This window comes from Schistocerca cancellata, chromosome 1, assembly GCF_023864275.1.
Source record: "Schistocerca cancellata isolate TAMUIC-IGC-003103 chromosome 1, iqSchCanc2.1, whole genome shotgun sequence".
NCBI classification, from domain to species: Eukaryota; Metazoa; Arthropoda; class Insecta; order Orthoptera; family Acrididae; genus Schistocerca; species Schistocerca cancellata.
In genome coordinates, this window is record NC_064626.1 from 102,581,557 (window position 1) to 102,602,786 (window position 21,230).

The window sequence follows — 21,230 nt, forward strand, 5'->3', positions numbered from 1 at the left end:
GTTTAAACAATAAATCAAGAGAGGCTTTTGAAACACAAGAAGGAGAAAGTGGCATAAAATAAAATTGGGAAATGAGAATCTAATAAAACTAACAATGAAGATGCGTACCTAAGATGACTAAATAGTAAAAGCTGTGAGAATCACATTGAGTACAAAAGGAAACGTGCGATAATGTGTAATATACCAATAAAAAATTACAGAAACTGCTTGGAGGCTTTTGTCCAAAGAATGAATGAGACCAAAGGTTTTACAAAGATATAGTTTTATGGAACTCTAAAACCTAAGCTTCGAGCTGAGAGATAAAGAAGGGCTCCAGCCTCTTACAACTGAAGGATAGATAAACCGTTATAGAGAACTGTAGACCAGTCAGAAAGACCCATAAACAGCAAGTATAGTTAACACTAACCAGTGGGATAGAATTTCCAGTGCTGCATTAGAAGCAGCACATAAAGCAATAAGAAACGGTATGAATGTGTAACATTTCAGATATCGACTCCAGAAATAAAATTGGATTTACAGTTCGGTGAGATATGGGATCCATGGAAGACTCCAGAGGACTCAGACATGGACATTAAGGCAACAAGACAAGTGACGGACAAACATAAACGAAACAGTGACGAAGTTAAATGTTAATCATGAGACTGACGAAGAACACAATTACTGAAAGCAATACACTACGAATGACCCGAGGCCGTCTCCCGCAGCAAGCATACTTTCATGAACCCAGTACAGCTGTTTGCCGGGCCGTCATATTCGCCTGATACGTCAGCCATCGAACACGTCGGTAGCTTGTTCGTCACGAGCAACCACTGTTAAAGGTCTGTAGACGCCTCAAGCCCATATCGGTTGCACAACCTTTTGAAGTTCTATTTGCAACATTATATTTACAACAGGGGAGGTTTTTCCAACACACGTATTTCACGTATCTAATCCGGCTTACAAGGTTTATTTCACTCAGGTGTATTCTTCTTAGTGCTACAGTTTTCGCGAACATTACTGCAACTAAATACCAACCGACAAGATGAAACTGAGAAGTTGATTTCACTTTGTCATGTTTTATAAACGTTCTAGAGAAAATACATAAACTGAAAATTAATACTCTTGTTCACTTTTTGATGTACTTGGGCAGATAAGTGGTTTCGACTTTACAGCCATCATCAGATCTAAATAGAGCAGCAACGCACAGGACGCGTACTCAATTAAAACTCCAAAAAAATGTTCAAATGTGTGTCAAATCTTATGGGACTTAACTGCTAAGGTCACCAGTCCCTAAGCTTACACACTACTTAACCTAAATTATCGTAAGGACAAACACACATGCCCGAGGGAGGACTCGAACCTCTGCCGGAACCAGCCGCACAGTCCATGACTGCAGCGCCCTAGATCGCTGGGCTGATCCAGCGCGGCCTAAACTCCACTTGATCACACCTCAAGAAGATAAGTGTTGTGTACATACACTCCTGGAAATTGAAATAAGAACACCGTGAATTCATTGTCCCAGGAAGGGGAAACTTTATTGACACATTCCTGGGGTCAGATACATCACATGATCACACTGACAGAACCACAGGCACATAGACACAGGCAACAGAGCATGCACAATGTCGGCACTAGTACAGTGTATATCCACCTTTCGCAGCAATGCAGGCTGCTATTCTCCCATGGAGACGATCGTAGAGATGCTGGATGTAGTCCTGTGGAACGGCTTGCCATGCCATTTCCACCTGGCGCCTCAGTTGGACCAGCGTTCGTGCTGGACGTGCAGACCGCGTGAGACGACGCTTCATCCAGTCCCAAACATGCTCAATGGGGGACAGATCCAGAGATCTTGCTGGCCAGGGTAGTTGACTTACACCTTCTAGAGCACGTTGGGTGGCACGGGATACATGCGGACGTGCATTGTCCTGTTGGAACAGCAAGTTCCCTTGCCGGTCTAGGAATGGTAGAACGATGGGTTCGATGACGGTTTGGATGTACCGTGCACTATTCAGTGTCCCCTCGACGATCACCAGTGGTGTACGGCCAGTGTAGGAGATCGCTCCCCACACCATGATGCCGGGTGTTGGCCCTGTGTGCCTCGGTCGTATGCAGTCCTGATTGTGGCGCTCACCTGCACGGCGCCAAACACGCATACGACCATCATTGGCACCAAGGCAGAAGCGACTCTCATCGCTGAAGACGACACGTCTCCATTCGTCCCTCCATTCACGCCTGTCGCGACACCACTGGAGGCGGGCTGCACGATGTTGGGGCGTGAGCGGAAGACGGCCTAACGGCGTGCGGGACCGTAGCCCAGCTTCATGGAGACGGTTGCGAATGGTCCTCGCCGATACCCCAGGAGCAACAGTGTCCCTAATTTGCTGGGAAGTGGCGGTGCGGTCCCCTACGGCACTGCGTAGGATCCTACGGTCTTGGCGTGCATCCGTGCGTCGCTGCGGTCCGGTCCCAGGTCGACGGGCACGTGCACCTTCCGCCGACCACTGGCGACAACATCGATGTACTGTGGAGACCTCACGCCCCACGTGTTGAGCAATTCGGCGGTACGTCCACCCGGCCTCCCGCATGCCCACTATACGCCCTCGCTCAAAGTCCGTCAACTGCACATACGGTACACGTCCACGCTGTCGCGGCATGCTACCAGTGTTAAAGACTGCGATGGAGCTCCGTATGCCACGGCAAACTGGCTGACACTGACGGCGGCGGTGCACAAATGCTGCGCAGCTAGCGCCATTCGACGGCCAACACCGCAGTTCCTGGTGTGTCCGCTGTGCCGTGCGTGTGATCATTGCTTGTACAGCCCTCTCGCAGTGTCCGGAGCAAGTATGGTGGGTGTCAATGTGTTCTTTTTTCCATTTCCAGGAGTGTAGTTCCGCGTAGTCAGCGCGTACACAACTTTCCCAATAGAGCGCCCCGCTAAGCACAACAGCGCAGGCGCAGCGCTCGTCCGTCTCCGCACTACGAGATGGCACTGTCTTAGAGACGGACCAAATTCTGCTTCCGCCAATCCGCGTATTAATATGTAACGCAGCCAATGAGATTGCTGCTAACGTAGAACCTTTTCTCCTCGCAGATCACACTCGCGCAGTGATACCTGAGCGGTCGAGGTATTATAACGAGTGTACAGACTTCCGATTAGTCAGTCTGCCTCAGTCTGCATTAGTCGGTATCAGTCTGCATCAGTCTGTAGTCAAGTTTCAGCCTGCGCCTAATAAGATTATCACATTCCTGTACATAGCCATGAAGATAAATGTATAGACACTTTGTCAAGTATCAGAGATATGTGAGAATAAGATTAACGTACCATGACCAAAGGAACTTTAGATTGTCAATTGTAAATGACATCCAGAATCAAGTTAAGTAATTTTATGTTGTTATTATTTTAATAAATGTGTGTAAAAATTAATCAAATTCTGTTGAAAGTTGGTCACCGTCAATCTGCTACTCTAAGCGTGCAAGTGGCATTTCTATCGTCTGACCTAACGGCAGAAGATAAACACGCCACGATAAGACCACGAGAGATATTGCTGACACTCGCCTACTTCGTTAGAGCGACAAGTCAAATAGTCTGATGGTGTGTGTACCGAAGATCTTACAGTACGCACACCACAATAAGACTTGCCATTCCTTCCTTCTCTGTGGTCTGCTTGAAAACTGTTTATTGGGGGAAAAAACCTGAGACACATAACGGTAGTTAAAATGGATTAGAGCTGCCAAAATAAATTCGAGGTAGTTCAACAGGTTCCTCAAGGAGGAAATAATTTCTCAGACACAACGTTCTGTCTCGCAGCATTTTTGTGACGGAGGTCGCTTTCAAACAAAGGAGTTGTTTCCTGCATCCAGTCGTCCTCTGATACTCATTCCGGTGTACATTTATGTTCTTAGCATTCGGTGTGTCTAATATTAACAGGCCTGTCAACGGCTGTCCACGTCGGTGTTAGTTCAGTTGCTTCCTTTTTAGGCGTTAACCGGAGCGCGTGGGCCGGTCTGGCGTGACGAAGAGGTGCATTTGAATTCAGGTTGCTTGTCGGATGCCGCGACGGCGAGGTTCTCCTGTTGAGGCCGTGACTTGTGGGACACGGGCGGGGCCGAAGGTCGCAGCTCGGGTGGGAGGGGCTGCCTCGGCGTCGCGTGGCAGCCGTCCAGCTGCCCCACTACCGCTGCGGGCGGCGAGCACGCCGTTAAAATACACCGCCGTGGAAAAAAATAGTATATTTTAGAGACCTCCAAATCACTCAGGATTTATTGTTGCAACAGTGCCTACTGAGTACAAGAAACGATTACATTAGCAAATCAGTAGCACAAGCGGTTCTGAGGTACAGGTATCAAATGGTTCAAATGGCTCTAAGCACTATGGGACTTACCATCTGAGGTCATCGTTCCCCTAGACTTAGAACTACTTAAACCTAACTAACCTAAGGATATCAAATGGTTCAAATGGCTCTGAGCACTATGGGACTGAACTTCTGAGGTCATCAGTCCCCTAGAACTTAGAACTACTTAAACCTGGCTAACCTAAGGACAACGCACACATCCATATATATATATATATATATATATATATATATATATACTAAATGGTATCTGTTCTTTCGGACATGTCCGAAAGAACAGATACCATCGGTGACCACGCAGCTCGTTAGAATGAAATTACAATGAAATGAACACCCTTAGCTGCTTACAGTGTGTAAGTAGGCTGTTTAGGTTCTTTTATTGGTAACGCCGCCGCCACGTAGCGCTCTCTGTATGAAAATCACTGGCTGTGCTGTGTGCAGTCTGTGGCTAGTTTGCATTGTTGTCTGCCATTGTAGTGTTGGGCAGCGGCAGCTGGATGTGAACAGCGCGTAGCGTTGCGCAGTTGGAGGTGAGCCGCCAGCAGTGGTGGATGTGGGGAGAGAAATGGCGGAGATTTGAAATTTGTAAGACTGGATGGCATATATATTATGATTATTAAGGTAAATACATTGTTTTTTCTCTATTAAAATCTTTCATTTGCTAACTATGCCTACTAGTAGTTAGTGCCTTCAGTAGTTTGAATCTTTTATTTAGCTGGCAGTAGTCGCGCTCGCCGTATTGCAGTAGTTCGAGTAATGAAGATTTTTGTGAAGTAAGTGATTTGTAAAAGGTATAGTTTAATGTTAGTCAGCGCCATTCCTTTGTAGGGATTTTTGAAAGTCAGATTGCGTTGCGCTAAAAAATATTGTGTGTCAGTTTAAGCACAGTCATGTATAATTTTTCTAAGGGGACGTTTCAAGTGCCCGAACTCTTACGGGAATCGGCAACGTACCGCGAGTAATGAGTATAATGGGCGGGGGCACTACAAATGTAGTGCGTGACAATACGTTGAGAATGTGGGTTTCGCGGGAGGCGTGCCAGAGACAAATCCCTGCAGTCGCGCTATCCTCCGTGTCCTCGGTGGCTGAGATGGATAGAACGTCTGTCATGTAAGCTGGAGATCCCGGGTTCAAGTCCTGGACGGGGCACACATTTTCATCTGTCCCCGTTGACATATGTCAACGCCTGTAAGCAGTGAAGGGTGTTCATTTCATTGTAATTACACACATCCATGCCCGAGGCAGGATTCGAATCTGCGACCGTAGCAGCAGCGCGGTTCCAGACTGAAGCGCCTAGAACCGGTCGGCCAGAGCGGCCGGCGGTACAGGTATCGACCCGTGCTGAAACACACATATTAGTACGTGGTGTACTCTCGCCTGGAGGCAGTTTAGGCCCTGAATTTAGCATCCAGTCGATCGTACAGATGGCGGATACTGTCCTGCTCAATCTGTTCATGTAATTCTGTAAGAGTTATTAGTTGAAGAAAGGGACGAGTCACTTCTCTTTCCATCATATTCAACATGTGTTCAGCTGGAGACAAGTCCGGATATAGTGTTCGCCAGGGAAGTTGCTGCTCGTCTGTAAGTAGGCTGTTTAGATTTTTGTGTTGGTAACGCCACGTACTGCTCTGTATGAAAATCGCTGACTGTGCTGTGTGCAGTCTGTGGCTGGTTGGACTCATTGTTGGAATATTCTCTAGTGTAGCGTTGGGCAGCTGGCTGTGAACAGCGCGTAGGGTTGGGCAGTTGGAGGTGAGCCGCCAGCAGTGGTGGATGTGGGGAGAGAGATGCCAGTGTTTGAGAGGTTACTGTGAGCGGACGATCTGTGTCCGTCATAAAAAGGAAATTTGTAAGACTGGATGTCATTAACTGATATATATGACTTTTGAAGACTATTAATGTAAATACATTGTTTGCTCTCTATCAAAATCTTTCATTTGCTAACTATACCTAACAGTAGATAATGCCTTCAGTAGCTAGAATCTTTTATTTATCTGGCAGTATTGACGGTCGCTGTATTGCAGTAGTTCGAGTAACGAAGATTTTTGTGAGGTAAGTGATTCATGAAAGGCATAGGTTAGTGTTAGTAAGGGCCATTGTTTTGTAGGGATTATTGAAAGTCAGATTGCGTTGCGCTAAAAATATTGTGTGTCACTTTAGTGATGGTCAGAATAAATAAAGACAGAACTGTCTGAGTACGTTCAGTTTTGCTCAGCTGTTTGAAAATCAAATAACGTAAGACTTTTTTCCAGCACTGTCATTCTTTACATACAAAGGGGAAGTTTCACGTCTTGAAGAGCACGTTGAGTTTCGCAGGCAGTATGTGCGAAAGCATTATCCTGTTGGAACAACATCTCACTTTCCTGTTCAAAGAACAGCAAAATAACGGGTCTGACAGCATTCTGCATGTACCGAGCGCTGGTTAGCGTCTCTTCTACAAACACCAAAGGTGAATAAGAGTTGTAGCTATCTGCACTCCAAACAGTAAGTCCTGGGGTGGGTCCATTGTGTGCTGCACGAATACACTCGATGAGACAGAACTCTACATCGTACACGCAAATGACCATCACTTGCGTGCAGGTAGAACCTACATCTACATCTACATCTACATTTATACTCCGCAAGCCACCCAACGGTGTGTGGCGGAGGGCACTTTACGTGCCACTGTCATTATCTCCCTTTCCTGTTCCAGTCGCGTATGGTTCGCGGGAAGAACGACTGTCTGAAAGCCTCTGTGCGCGCTCTAATCTCTCTAATTTTACATTCGTGATCTCCTCGGGAGGTATAAGTAGGGGGAAGCAATATATTCGATACCTCATCCAGAAACGCACCCTCTCGAAACCTGGCGAGCAAGCTACACCGCGATGCAGAGCGCCTCTCTTGCAGGGTCTGCCACTTGAGTTTGTTAAACATCTCCGTAACGCTATCACGGTTACCAAATAACCCTGTGACGAAACGCGCCGCTCTTCTTTGGATCTTCTCTATCTCCTCCGTCAACCCGATCTGGTACGGATCCCACACTGATGAGCAATACTCAAGTATAGGTCGAACGAGTGTTTTGTAAGCCACCTCCTTTGTTGATGGACTACATTTTCTAAGGACTCTCCCAATGAATCTCAACCTGGTACCCGCCTTACCAACAATTAATTTTATATGATCATTCCACTTCAAATCGTTCCGCACGCATACTCCCAGATATTTTACAGAAGTAACTGCTACCAGTGTTTGTTCCGCTATCATATAATCATACAATAAAGGATCCTTCTTTCTATGTATTCGCAATACATTACATTTGTCTATGTTAAGGGTCAGTTGCCACTCCCTGCACCAAGTGCCTATCCGCTGCAGATCTTCCTGCATTTCGCTACAATTTTCTAATGCTGCAACTTCTCTGTATACTAGAGCATCATCCGCGAAAAGCCGCATGGAACTTCCGACACTATCTACTAGGTCATTTATATATATTGTGAAAAGCAATGGTCCCATAACACTCCCCTGTGGCATGCCAGAGGTTACTTTAACGTCTGTAGACGTCTCTCCGTTGATAACAACATGCTGTGTTCTGTTTGCTAAAAACTCTTCAATCCAGCCACACAGCTGGTCTGATATTCCGTAGGCTCTTACTTTGTTTATCAGGCGACAGTGCGGAACTGTATCGAACGCCTTCCGGAAGTCGAGAATAATAGCATCTACCTGGGAGCCCGTATCTAATATTTTCTGGGTCTCATGAACAAATAAAGCGAGTTGGGTTTCACACGATCGCTGTTTCCGGAATCCATGTTGATTCCTACATAGTAGATTCTGAGTTTCCAAAAACGACATGATACTCGAGCAAAAGACATGTTCCAAAATTCTACAACAGATCGACGTCAGAGAGATAGGTCTATAGTTTTGCGCATCTGCTCGACGACCCTTCTTGAAGACTGGGACTACCTGTGCTCTTTTCCAATCATTTGGAACCTTCTGTTCCTCTAGAGACTTGCGGTACACGGCTGTTAGAAGGGGGGCAAGTTCTTTCGCGTACTCTGTGTAGAATCGAATTGGTATCCCGTCAGGTCCAGTGGACTTTCCTCTGTTGAGTGATTCCAGTTGCTTTTCTATTCCTTGGACACTTATTTCAATGTCAGCCATTTTTTCGTTGGTGCGAGGATTTAGAGAAGGAACTCCATCGCTGAAAACCACGCCGCGCCTTTCCATCTTCCAAGTGATCCTCTGGCGTCACCAGTCAAGCTGTGCACGTAGATTCTATATCGTGAGTGGAATACGAGATATACGTAGTGCTAATAATTGTGTTGTGTTGGCACGTCTGGGCTCAGAAGTCCTTTTATCTGTGCAGCAGTATCTGCACGATCTGCCACTGCTGCCACTGCTGCCGCTACAATACGACGATGCTGGCGGGCTTCTGTACTGATTGGACGCCCAGAACCTCGTGTACAGGCATGAGAATACTCACGTGACCACTACTACTGTCGGGTAGACCGTTCGCCGGGTGCAAGTCTTTCGATTTGACGCAACTTGCGCGTCGATGGGGGTGAGATGATGATGACTAGGACAGGACAACACCCAGTCCCTGAGCGGAGAAAATCTCCGACCTAGCCGGGAATCGAACCCGGGCTCTTAGGATTGACATTCCGTCGTTCTGACCACTCAGTTACCGTGGGCTGACACGTGACAACTGATACCAGCATTGTTGCACAACTGACCCAGTACGTCCTACCTGTGTGGCAGTTGTCCGAAAGGACCATCCCGTCACTCGATGGTCACAACCTGACCCTCAGTTGACTGTACCAAATACGAGTGCGTCTCTGTGGTATCGTTGTCAGCTTGCTTCGCATACTGTGGCTTCTGGCTGTGAGCGTATCCTATTAAACGGTAAACAGATGGTACTCTGGTAGCTATGCCACCACGCTGATAGCGGACGACGTTGAAATCATTCGCTACACATCTACCAGCCCCAGGTGGCGTACGCCGTCATCGCCGTTTTACCAGGTGTACTAAACTTTTTCCGACAGTGTATTTCCTCCAGAAGTGGTGATTTACAATATATGGTAGCCTCGTACTTTGAGTCCTTTAGCCATACTCCACGAAAATACTCCCCCATCGATGCTGTAGTCTGTTATGTGTCCCTCTGAAAACAAAATTTTATTGGAAATCCATCAGATACTAGTCTTTCTGGCCAACTACTGCCAACTCGCAGGAGACGTCACGCCAGTGTCACACTGTCTCCGGCCTTGATAATGAGCACAGTTCGGCGAGGGGGAGACCCCATAAGTTTCTGCAGGTATTCCATATCCAGCTGAAGGTGCTCACTGATGAAGCGATCCCCTACAGGTACCAAACTGCTGAGATGTTAATTTGATTGCTACGCTTCACCCGCTATTCGAAATACTCTCAGTCTCAGACATTTCGCATGGGATTGAGAAGAGCGATTCAGCCTGTCAGTCAGGGTGCTATACAATGTGATAAAAGTCATTAGATACCTCCTAATGTCGTGTCGGGCATCATTTTTCCCGGCATAGTGCAGCACCTCCACGTGATATGGACTCAACAAGTCGTTAGAAGTCCCCTGAGCCATCTGCCTATATGGCCGTCATAATTGCGGAAGTGTTGCCGGCGCAGGATTTTGTGTACGAACTGACCTCTCGATTGTGTCCCTCAAATGTTGGGTGGGATTTATGTCGGGCGATTTGGGTGGCCAAATCAGTCGAATTGTCCAGAATGTTCTTCAAACTAGTCGTGAACAATTGTGGCCCAGTGCCATGGCATAGTGCCATCCATAAAAATTCCATCGTTGTTCGGGAACATGAAATTCATCAATGGCTGCAAATGGAATCCAAGTAGCCGAAAATAACCATTTCCAGACAGTAATCGGTTCAGTTGGACCAGAGGACCCAGTCCATTCCAGGTAAAGACAACCCACACCTTTATGGAGCAACCACCAGCTTGCACAGCGCCTTGTTGAAAGCTCCAACGGTACCGTCACCACTTACCACCTGAAATCTGGACTCATCTGACGACGCCACGGTTTTACAGTCGTCTAGGAGCCAACCGACATGGTCACGAGCCCAGGAGAGGCGCTGCAGGCGACGTTGTGCTGTTACCAAAGGCACTAGCGAAGGTCGCCTGCTGACCAAGCCCTTTTTTTTTTTTTTTTTTTTTTTTTTGAGCACTGTGGGACTCAACTTCTGAGGTCATCAGTCCCCTAGAACTTAGAACTACTTAAACCTAACTAACCTAAGGACAACACACACATCCATGCCCGAGGCAGGATTCTAACCTGCGACCGTAGCGGTCTCGCGGGTCCAAGCTGTAGCGCCTAGAACCGCACGGCCACTCCGGCCGGCTAGCCCATTAGCACCAGATTTAGCAGCACTTTCTTAACAGATACGTTCGTCGTTACGTCCGACATTGATTTCTGCAGTTATTTCACGCAGTGTTGCTTGTCTGTTAACTCTACGCACATACTATTGCTCTCGGCTGTTGGGTGAGGGCCGTCGGCCATTGCGTTGTCCTTTGACGAGAGGTAATGCCTGAAATTTGGTATTCTCGACACATTTTTAACACTGTGGATCGCGGAATACTAAATTGCCTAACAATTTCCGAAACAGAATATCCCATGCGTCTAGCTCCAATTACGGCAAGACGGCAGTCACATCGTTCACATGACTCGCAGCGGCCACACTTTGGCGGCACGAGTAGCACACAGGAAAGGACAAGATCACTGCCACCGGCGAACACAGCCTTGCGATCGAATGGTACATCTCCACCTGGTATATCAACTGCACGTGTTTACTAAATTACCAATAATATTAAGGTTAGACGAGGTTCTTCATTTCTTAACCAACGTTGCTACGCAATAGTAGTGTTTTCACACTTTTGGAAGTATTTTCACGAAAAATGTGTTTAATTTATTTGTTGTTGTTGTTGTTGTTGTGGTCTTCAGTCCTGAGACTGGTTTGATGCAGCTCTCCATGCTACTCTATCCTGTGCAAGCTTCTTCATCTCACAGTACCTACTGCAACCTACATCCTTCTGAATCTGCTTAGTGTATTCATCTCTTGGTCTCCCCCTACGATTTTTACCCTCCACGCTGCCCTCCAATACTAAATTGGTGATCCCTTGATGCCTCAGAACATGCCCTACCAACCGATCCCTTCTTCTGGTCAAGTTGTGCCACAAACTTCTCTTCTCCCCAATCCTATTCAATACTTCCTCATTAGGTATGTGGTCTACCCATCTAATCTTCAGCATTCTTCTGTAGCACCACATTTCGAAAGCTTCTATTCTCGTCTTGTCCAAATTATTTACCGTCCATGTTTCACTTCCATACATGGCTACACTCCATACAAATAATTTCAGAAATGACTTCCTGACAGTTAAGTCAATACTCGATGTTAACAAATTTCTCTTCTTTAGAAACGCTTTCCTTGCCATTGCCAGTCTACATTTTATATCATCTCTACTTCGACCATCATCAGTTATTTTGCTCCCCAAATAGCAATACTCCTTTACTACTTTAAGTGTCTCATTTCCGAATCTAATACCCTCAACATCACCTGACGTAATTCGACTACATTCCATTATCCTCGTTTTGGTTTTGTTGATGTTCATCTTATATCCTCTCTTCAAGACACCATCCATTCCGTTCAACTGCTCTTCCAAGTCCTTTGCTGTCTCTGACAGAATTACAATGTATCGCCGAACCTCAAAGATTTTATTTCTTCTCCATGGATTTTAATACCTACTCCGATTTTTTTTTTTTTTTTGTTTCCTTTACTGCTTGCTCAATATACAAATTGAATAACATCGGGGAGAGGCTACAACCCTGTCTTACTCCCTTCCCAACCACTGCTTCCCTTTCATGTCCCTCGACTCTTATAACTGCCATCTGGTTTCTGTACAAATTGTAAACAGCCTTTCACTCCCTGTATTTTACCCCTGCCATATTTAGAATTTGAAAGAGAGTATTCCAGTCAACATTGTCAAAAGCTTTCTCTAAGTCTACAAATGCTAGAAACGTAGGTTTGGCTCAAATGGCTCTGAGCACTATGGGACTCAACTGCTGAGGTCATTAGTAGGTTTGCCTTTCCTTAATCTTTCTTCTAAGATAAGTCGTAAGGTCAGTATTGCCTCACGCGTTCCAGTATTTCTACGGAATCCAAACTGATCTTCCCCGAGGTCGGCTTCTGCTAGTTTTTCCATTTGTCTGTTAAGAATTCGTGTTAGTATTTTGCAGCTGTGGCTTATTAAACTGATTGTTCGGTAATTTTCGCATCTGTCAACACCTGCTTTCTTTAGGATTGGAATTATTATATTCTTCTTGAAGTCTGAGGGTATTTCGCCTGTTTCATACATCTTGCTCACCAGATAGTAGAGTTTTGTCAGGACTGGCTCTCCCAAGACCGTCAGTAGTTCCAATGGAATGTTGTCTACTACAGCTTAATTTATTTACAGCTGACAATTTACTATTAATTGATAGGTACAACAATCTGTCATATGTATGTTAATATGCTGACAACTCCTATTATTAAGTGGTGAAATATCGACGACGTGTACTAGTTATGCCTTTTATAAATACAGGCAGATTTTTTTCCATCGTCTAGGTATTGACCGTTGAAAGGATACGGAATAAAACGTGTCTAATCAACTTATTTCCAGAAATGCATGGTTTCCAAGATGGAGACCATTTATTCAATCATACGTTGTTAAGGAGACTGCGCTCTAATATGTGCTGTACCATACAGCCGTAGTTATAGTGTGTGTTGCAAATGGTTTCCATGTGCCTCAACGCATGCATGTACGCGCCGTAGTGTCTTCTGTCTCAGATGTTCATCCGAACGGGTCAAAGGCAGCATGAATACGTTGCTCCAGTGTCTCCACATCTGGAAAGGGCTCTGCATTAGCGATGCTTTTGTGATGGCCCCACAGCCAGAAATTGCACGGGTTGAGATCCGGTGAACGAGCAGGCCATGCAACTGGTCTCCCTCGTCCCATCCATCGACCAGGGAATTGAGATGCGTCCGGACATTAACGGCGAAGTGGACTGGAGCATCATCAGGTAGCAGTCACATAACCCTTCCAATCATCAATGGAACTTCATCTGGCAGGGGAGGCAAAGTTATCCGCAAGAGACGCCGATAGTTTCGGCGTGTTAGGTGACGTGGAAGGAAGACTGATCTCAAAATACGGTCGCCAATTATCCCGACCCACACATTCCGGCTGAACCGATGCTGATGATTCGCTGTCACCATACGATTGGGGTTCTGCATGCTATCCCACAGATGATTGTTATGGAAGCTGAAGATGCCGCTGCGCACAAAGACGATCTCATTAGTGCATAGGATGGGTGACACATAACCCGGAATCGTTGTTTCCTGGTGAAGAAATCAGTGACAAAACTGCTCCCGATATGGAAAGTCTGTAGCAAGTACGCCCTGCACACGCTGTAAGTGATAAAGGTAGTAACAATTCTCAAGGAGAATGTTCCATTCGATCGCCTGGCTTAACCTGTACTGGTGGGTCAACTGCCTGGTACTGACACGGCAGTCGCCTTCCACAGTGTCAATCACATTTTCCTCCAAATCTGGTGTCCTGCATGATTTCCTGCTTCCTGAAGCAACACTGTCTCAGACAAACAGAAACGGCGAAACACTGTTGTAAACATTGAATGCTGCGGTTGTTGTCGGCGGGAAGAGGTCTCCTGATGCTTTCTGCCCGACGCTCGTTGTCATTTGCCTACAAGGTGAGTCAGAAAGTGAAGTGAATCGGACACAAAATTGCCACTTACTATGACAGGGGAAGGAGCTAGCGCATGACGTGTGAGAAACAGTAAAGCCCTCCAGGAGTTAACCATGCATATTGTAACTGCGGCTGCGCGTATTACACCGTAGGCTTTGTACAAAGTATGATTAAAGAAACGGTTTCCGTGCTGGAAACCGTACATTTCCAGATATCAGTTCATTACATCTTCTTTTTCCGTATCCTCTCATCGATCAGTCCCTAGTGTTTGTACATGGTGAAAAAAAATCACTCTATATATTCAAACAAGAAAACCATGTTGATAACATTAGACTAGGCGAGATGTGAGTAGAAAGTCTGAGAGGCTTTTGAAATTTTTTGGACTCAATTTGGCTTTGTGGCTCACTGTTACTTCCTGAATGAATTGGATAGCAGCGCTACGAACAGATATAATTCCCAGAAGTTTTGAACAAAATACAGTCCTTAACTTGTGGAATGAAAACTGTTACACATGAACCACTGATAGAGCCAGGCGAATTTCTGCTTCCAGAGCTACATATAAAGTTGAAACCAATATGGCTGGTTATTAAAGCTTTAAATTTAAATAGCTTTACATACAGTTGTTAAAATTACGCAATGTCAGTTTGTAAAAAAGTGAAAGCATGTTTGTTTATCAGTCCGCAGATCACAGATCTGTTTACCTCCAGTAAAAATTAGTGCTTAAATAAAAGGAAAAAAAACCTGGCAATACTTTAATGAAGTTTCGAATAGTTTTCTGGGGAACGTCAAAGCAGCAAATTTAAAATAACTTATAAATGATTTGATGCAGTCGCACTAATAGCTGGATTGTTGCAAGTCTATGCGAACCAGAGAGGGTTGTTTTGTATACCCAGTGGCATCTAATACCATCACGCCAGGTCCTAAGCCCTTACTACTACGACGAATGTAAACTGGCCACATTCATTCTCCTGGTAGAATCCACGCACGGATTTACGCGTCGGGACGCTGCATGCAGAACCACAGCCCGTCTAAAAAGACGACGTGGTGCCTCACCTGTGGCCAATGTTGCCACTGGTCGTAGCTGTCTTTCTATGCTGCCGTCGTAAGGAAAGTCGCAATAATGGCCGCTGTTGAGCTCCAGACGTCGCACTGTCCGTCTATATACTCGACTTGCCGTAAATAGGACCAAGTCCTGTTTCAAGGCACATAATGTTGCTCTACAATCCTGCATCGCCCAGTGAACAATCTACATCTACAACTACATCTACATCCATACTCCGCAAGCCACCTGACGGTGTGTGGCGGAGGGTACCTTCAGTACCTCTATCGGTTCTCCCTTCTATTCCAGTCTCGTATTGTTCGTGGAAAGAAGGATTGTCGGTATGCCTCTGTGTGGGCTCTAATCTCTCTGATTTTATCCTCATGGTCTCTTCGCGACATATACGTAGGAGGGAGAAATATACTGCTTGACTCTTCGGTGAAGGTATGTTCTCGAAACTTTGACAAAAGCCCGTACCGAGCTACTGAGCGTCTCTCCTGCAGAGTCTTCCACTGGAGTTTATCTATCATCTCCGTAACGCTTTCGCGATTACTAAATGATCCTGTAACGAAGCGCGCTGCTCTCCGTTGGATCTTCTCTATGTCTTGTATCAACCCTATCTGGTACGGATCCCACACTGCTGAGCAGTATTCAAGCAGTGGGCGAACAAGCGTACTGTAACCTACTTCCTTTGTTTTCGGATTGCATTTCCTTAGGATTCTTCCAATGAATCTCAGTCTGGTATCTGCTTTACCGACAATCAACATTATATGATCATTCCATTTTAAATCACTCCTAATGCGTACTCCCAGATAATTTATGGTATTAACTGCTTCCAGTTGCTGACCTGCTATTTTGTAGCTAAATGATAAGGATCTATCTTTCTGTGTATTCGCAGCACATTACACTTGTCTACATTGAGATTCAGTTGCCATTCCCTGCACCATGCGTCAATTCGCTGCAGATCCTCCTGCATTTCAGTACAATTTTCCATTGTTACAACCTCTCGATACACCACAGCATCATCTGCAAAAAGCCTCAGTGAACTTCCGATGTCATCCACCAGGTCATTTATGTATATTGTGAATAGCAACGGTCCTATGACACTCCCCTGCGGCACACCTGAAATTACTCTTACTTCGGAAGACTTCCCTCCATTGAGAATAACATGCTGCGTCCTGTTATCTAGGAACTCCTCAATCCAATCACACAATTGGTCTGATAGTCCATATGCTCTTACTTTGTTCAATAAACGACTGTGGGGAACTGTATCGAACGCCTTGCGGAAGTCAAGAAACACGGCATCTACCTGTGAACCCGTGTCTATGGCCCTCTGAGTCTCGTGGACGAATAGTGCGAGCTGGGTTTCACATGACCGTCTTTTTCGAAACCCATGCTGATTCCTACAGAGTAGATTTCTAGTCTCCAGAAAAGTCATTATACTCGAACACAATACGTGTTCCAAAATTCTACAACTGATCGACGTTAGAGATATAGGTCTATAGTTCTGCACATCTGTTCGACGTCCCTTCTTGAAAACGGGGATGACCTGTGCCCTTTTCCAATCCTTTGGAACGCTACGCTCTTCTAGAGACCTACGGTACACCGCTGCAAGAAGGGGGGCAAGTTCCTTCGCGTACTCTGTGTAAAATTGAACTGGTATCCCATCAGGTCCAGAGGCCTTTCCTCTTTTGAGCGATTTTAATTGTTTCTCTATCCCTCTGTCGTCTATTTCGATATCTACCATTTTGTCATCTGTGCGACAATCTAGAGAAGGAACTACAGTGCAATCTTCCTCTGTGAAACAACTTTGGAAAAAGACATTTAGTATTTCGGCCTTTAGTCTGTCATCATCTGTTTCAGTACCATTTTGGTCACAGAGTGTCTAGACATTTTGTTTTGATCCACCTACCGCTTTGACATAAGACCAAAATTTCTTAGGATTTTCTGCCAAGTCAGTACATAGAACTTTACTTTCAAATTCATTGAACGCCTCTCGCATAGCTCTCTTCACACTACATTTCGCTTCGCGTAATTTTTGTTTGTCTGCAAGGCTTTGGCTATGTTTATGTTTGCTGTGAAGTTCCCTTTGCTTCCGCAGCAGTTTTCTAACTCGGGTGTTGAACCACGGTGGCTCTTTTCCATCTCTTACGATCTTGCTTGGCACATACTCATCTAACGCATGTTGTACGATGGTTTTGAACTTTGTCCAATGATCCTCAACACTATCAGTACTTGAGACAAAACTTTTATGTTGAGCCAACAGGTACTCTGAAATCTTCTTTTTGTCACTTTTTCTAAACAGAAAAATCTTCCTACCCTTTTTAATATTCCTATTTACGGCTGAAATCATCGATGCCGTAACCGCTTTATGATCGCTGATTCCCTGTTCTGCGTTAACTTTTTCAAATAGTTCGGGTCTGTTTGTCACCAGGAGGTCTAATATGTTATCGCCACGAGTCGGTTCTCTGTTTAACTGCTCAAGGTAGTTTTCAGATAAAGCACTTAAAAAAATTTCACTGGATTCTTTGTCCCTGCCACCCGTTATGAACGTCTGAGTCTCCCAGTCTATATCCGGCAAATTAAAATCTCCACCCAGAACTATAACATGGTGGGGAAATCTACTCGAAATATTTTCCAAATTATCCTTCAGGTGCTCAGCCACAACAGCTGCTGAGCCAGGGGGCCTATAGAGACATCCAATTACCATGTCTGAGCCTGCTTTAACTGCGACCTTCACCCAAATCATTTCACATTTCGGATCTCCATCAATTTCCTTCGATACTATTGCACTTCTTACCGTTATAAACACGCCTCCCCCTTCACTGTTCAGCCTGTCTCTGCGGTATACATTCCAATCTGAGTTTAGGATTTCGTTACTGTTTACGTCTGGTTTCAGCCAACTTTCTGTCCCTAGTACTATATGGGCGTTGTGATCGTTTATTAATGAGAGCAGTTCTGGGACCTTTCTATAGACGCTCCTGCAGTTTACTATTAGCACATTAATATTGTTATTCCCTGTTGCATTTTGCCTACTCCTATCTTGCCGCGTCTCAGGAGGCGTCTTGTCGGGCCTAGGGAGGGGATTCTCTAACCTAAAAAACCCCCATGTGCACTCCACACGTACTCCGCTACCCTTGTAGCCGCTTCCGGCGTGTAGTGCACGCCTGACCTATTCAGGGGGACCCTACATTTCTTCACCCGATAGCGGAGGTCGAGAAATTTGCACCCCAGATCTCCGCAGAATCGTCTGAGCCTCTGGTTTAAGCCTTCCACTCGGCTCCAAACCAGAGGACCGCGATCGGTTCTGGGAACGATACTACAAATAGTTAGCTCTGATTCCACCCCGCGAGCGAGGCTTTCCGCCTTCACCAATTCCGCCAACCGCCTGTACGAACTGAGGATGACCTCTGAACCCAGACGGCAGGAGTCATTGGTGCCGACATGAGCAACAATTTGCAGTCGGGTGCACCCAGTGCTCTCTATCGCCGCCGGTAGGGCCTCCTCCACATCTCGGATGAGACCCCCCGGCAAGCAGACAGAGTGAACACTGGCCTTCTTCCCCGACCTTCTCGCTATTTCCCTAAGGGGCTCCATCACCCGCCTAACGTTGGAGCTCCCAATAACTAATAAACCCCTCCCCCCGTGTGCCTGCTCGGACCTTGCTGAAGGAGCAGCCACATGTCCCCTCACAGGCAGAGCGGGCGATGCCACACGGCCATCTCCACATTGACCTTCCGCCTCGTGCGCCGCGAACGCCGCTGAACCCGCCACTCCCCTTGGGGAGAGGGTGGCCCAACCGCGCCCGGTACCCGCGAAGATGTCTCGACAGCAGGGACAGTGGGTGAAGCATGTAACACCTGGGGTGTACCTTGCGACGCACCAGACTCCCCACTGCCGCTACACTCCGAGGCAGCAGCCTGAAGACGGCTGTCCGCGGCCATCAACACGCTCAGCTGTTCGCGAACAGTGGCCAGCTCCTCCTGCGTCCGTACACAGCAGTCACACATCCTATCCATCCTAAGGAAACAATTTACTGAAGAGAGTTAATCAACCTTTAACTAGACTGCTAATTCACTAAAGGCGGCTGCTTATTCACTAAACTGTGGTTGCTAGCCACTTCTTGTAGAAAACAATGAAAATAGCACTACCTGTCTCTGGACTGTATTGAAAACAAACTCTAGCACTACTGGCACTATGGTTGACTACAGGGACTCTCTCTGACTGTATTCAAAACAAACACGAAATCTATGGAACACTATTAAGAGCACTCGAAAAATAAAGCTTCCTAAAAGCAAATACACACGGAAGAAGAAGTGACAAGTAAGAAAAATACAGTTAATACTTAAATTAAGGTAGCTCGCTGCACATCAGACGTGAAGCAGACGGCAGTTACGACGACACTGACACTGACTATGGCTGACTAAAGGGACTCTCTCTGACTGTATTCAAAACAAACACGAAATCTATGGAACACTATTAAGAGCACTCGAAAATTAAAGCTTCCTAAAAGCAAATACAATATGTCTTTCCTCTCGGGCGCTAGACGCATGGTGCCGTAGAGGTCCTGCAAGGCGTTTAGTATGGCCAGCATGAACCCATCGATTCGATATTGGCATGATAGTCACAGCATTCCTCCCAAGACGAGCAGCAATATCGCGGTACAATAAACTTCAGTACCATTAAGCCACGATCCTGCCACAGTCAAATTTTCACACATACTAATAGACTTGTGTTCTCCTTGCAGGGGGCATAACACGATCACCTCACTGTCAATCATAACTGAAATTCGATTTCTAAACATGTAAACCTGCTAGGTAACCTTTCCTTATAAACAGAACGGCGACAGCGTTACTGCTATTTACTTTATTGGGTTGTAATGAGACTCCAATCATTTCTATATTCAAGATAGTATATGTCAATAGCACGGCTGTTTACATTTTTTCAGGTTTTACACCACTTAAAATCAATCAGCATTTTTCGGTAGTATACAGGGTGAATCAACTAAAACTCGCACCTCAAACATTGCGAGAATGGAAAATCCTGTTGCTCTGCCGCCTTCACAAAATGGTTCGGTAGTCAGGCGCTCTTATTGTTAGCCAATCAACAGATTGTAATAAGATTGTAATAATACTTAGAAAACGTATTTCTTGTGGAAACATCCACCTTTTTAAATGGAACAATGCCCATTGACACAGTAAAAGTAGGGTAAATTAGAATGCTAGTGGTGTTTAGTGCAGGCTTCTAGTGCAAGTCGTTTGCGGGATATCGTATTTTGAAAAGTTCCCACAGCGACACTTGTACAATACCTGTTGCAGCACACTAAAGAACAGCACAAGTGCACAGACTAGTTACGTGGATTCTAACCGGCAACGAGATCGTCACATGTTCAAAATGATCACCGACCGAGGCACTAAACATTTCCAGTCTGGTATCGCCCGACTGCTGAACACGTGCTAGCATTTCAGGGGAGATGTCCGAGCAGGCTACAGCAGTATGTCGTTGCGTATCACCAGGTATAGTTGGTATGTCGTTGTCGACAGCGTCTTTCGGCATTCCCCAGAGAAAAATGTCTACAGGCATCAAATCCGGGGAAAAGTCCGGCCAAGGTACATTCCTATGTGTCCACTCAACGATTTGGAAACAATTCGTGAGGAGATGCTGTAGTACTTCATGAACTATGGGCTGGACAGTCATCATATTGGTAACACAGGTATCTCGTTGTTTCCAAAGGAAAGTCTTACAGCAGCTGTGGAAGATCGTCTGTTATGGAACTGCGATACTTGTGTATGCTCAGTGTTCCGTTTATGAAGCACGAGCCTATGAGCTGATGGTTCACTATCCCACACAACACGTTTACATTCCATGGACGCTGACGTTCCACCTGACCAAGGCAAAGAGGATTGTCAACAGACCAATGATGCGTGTTTCGGTAGTTTACCTGGACATCGTCATTAAACAAGATACATGATACATCTGGAGTATTCTACCTTAACCCCCACGTACAGAAGTTAACACGATTCTCCTAACCGTTCCCGTGCAGCTCTTGATGGAGAGGGATGTCATAGGGGTGAAACCTAAGTCGATGAAGAAAGCTCAGGACACTTTCCTGACTCATGCCA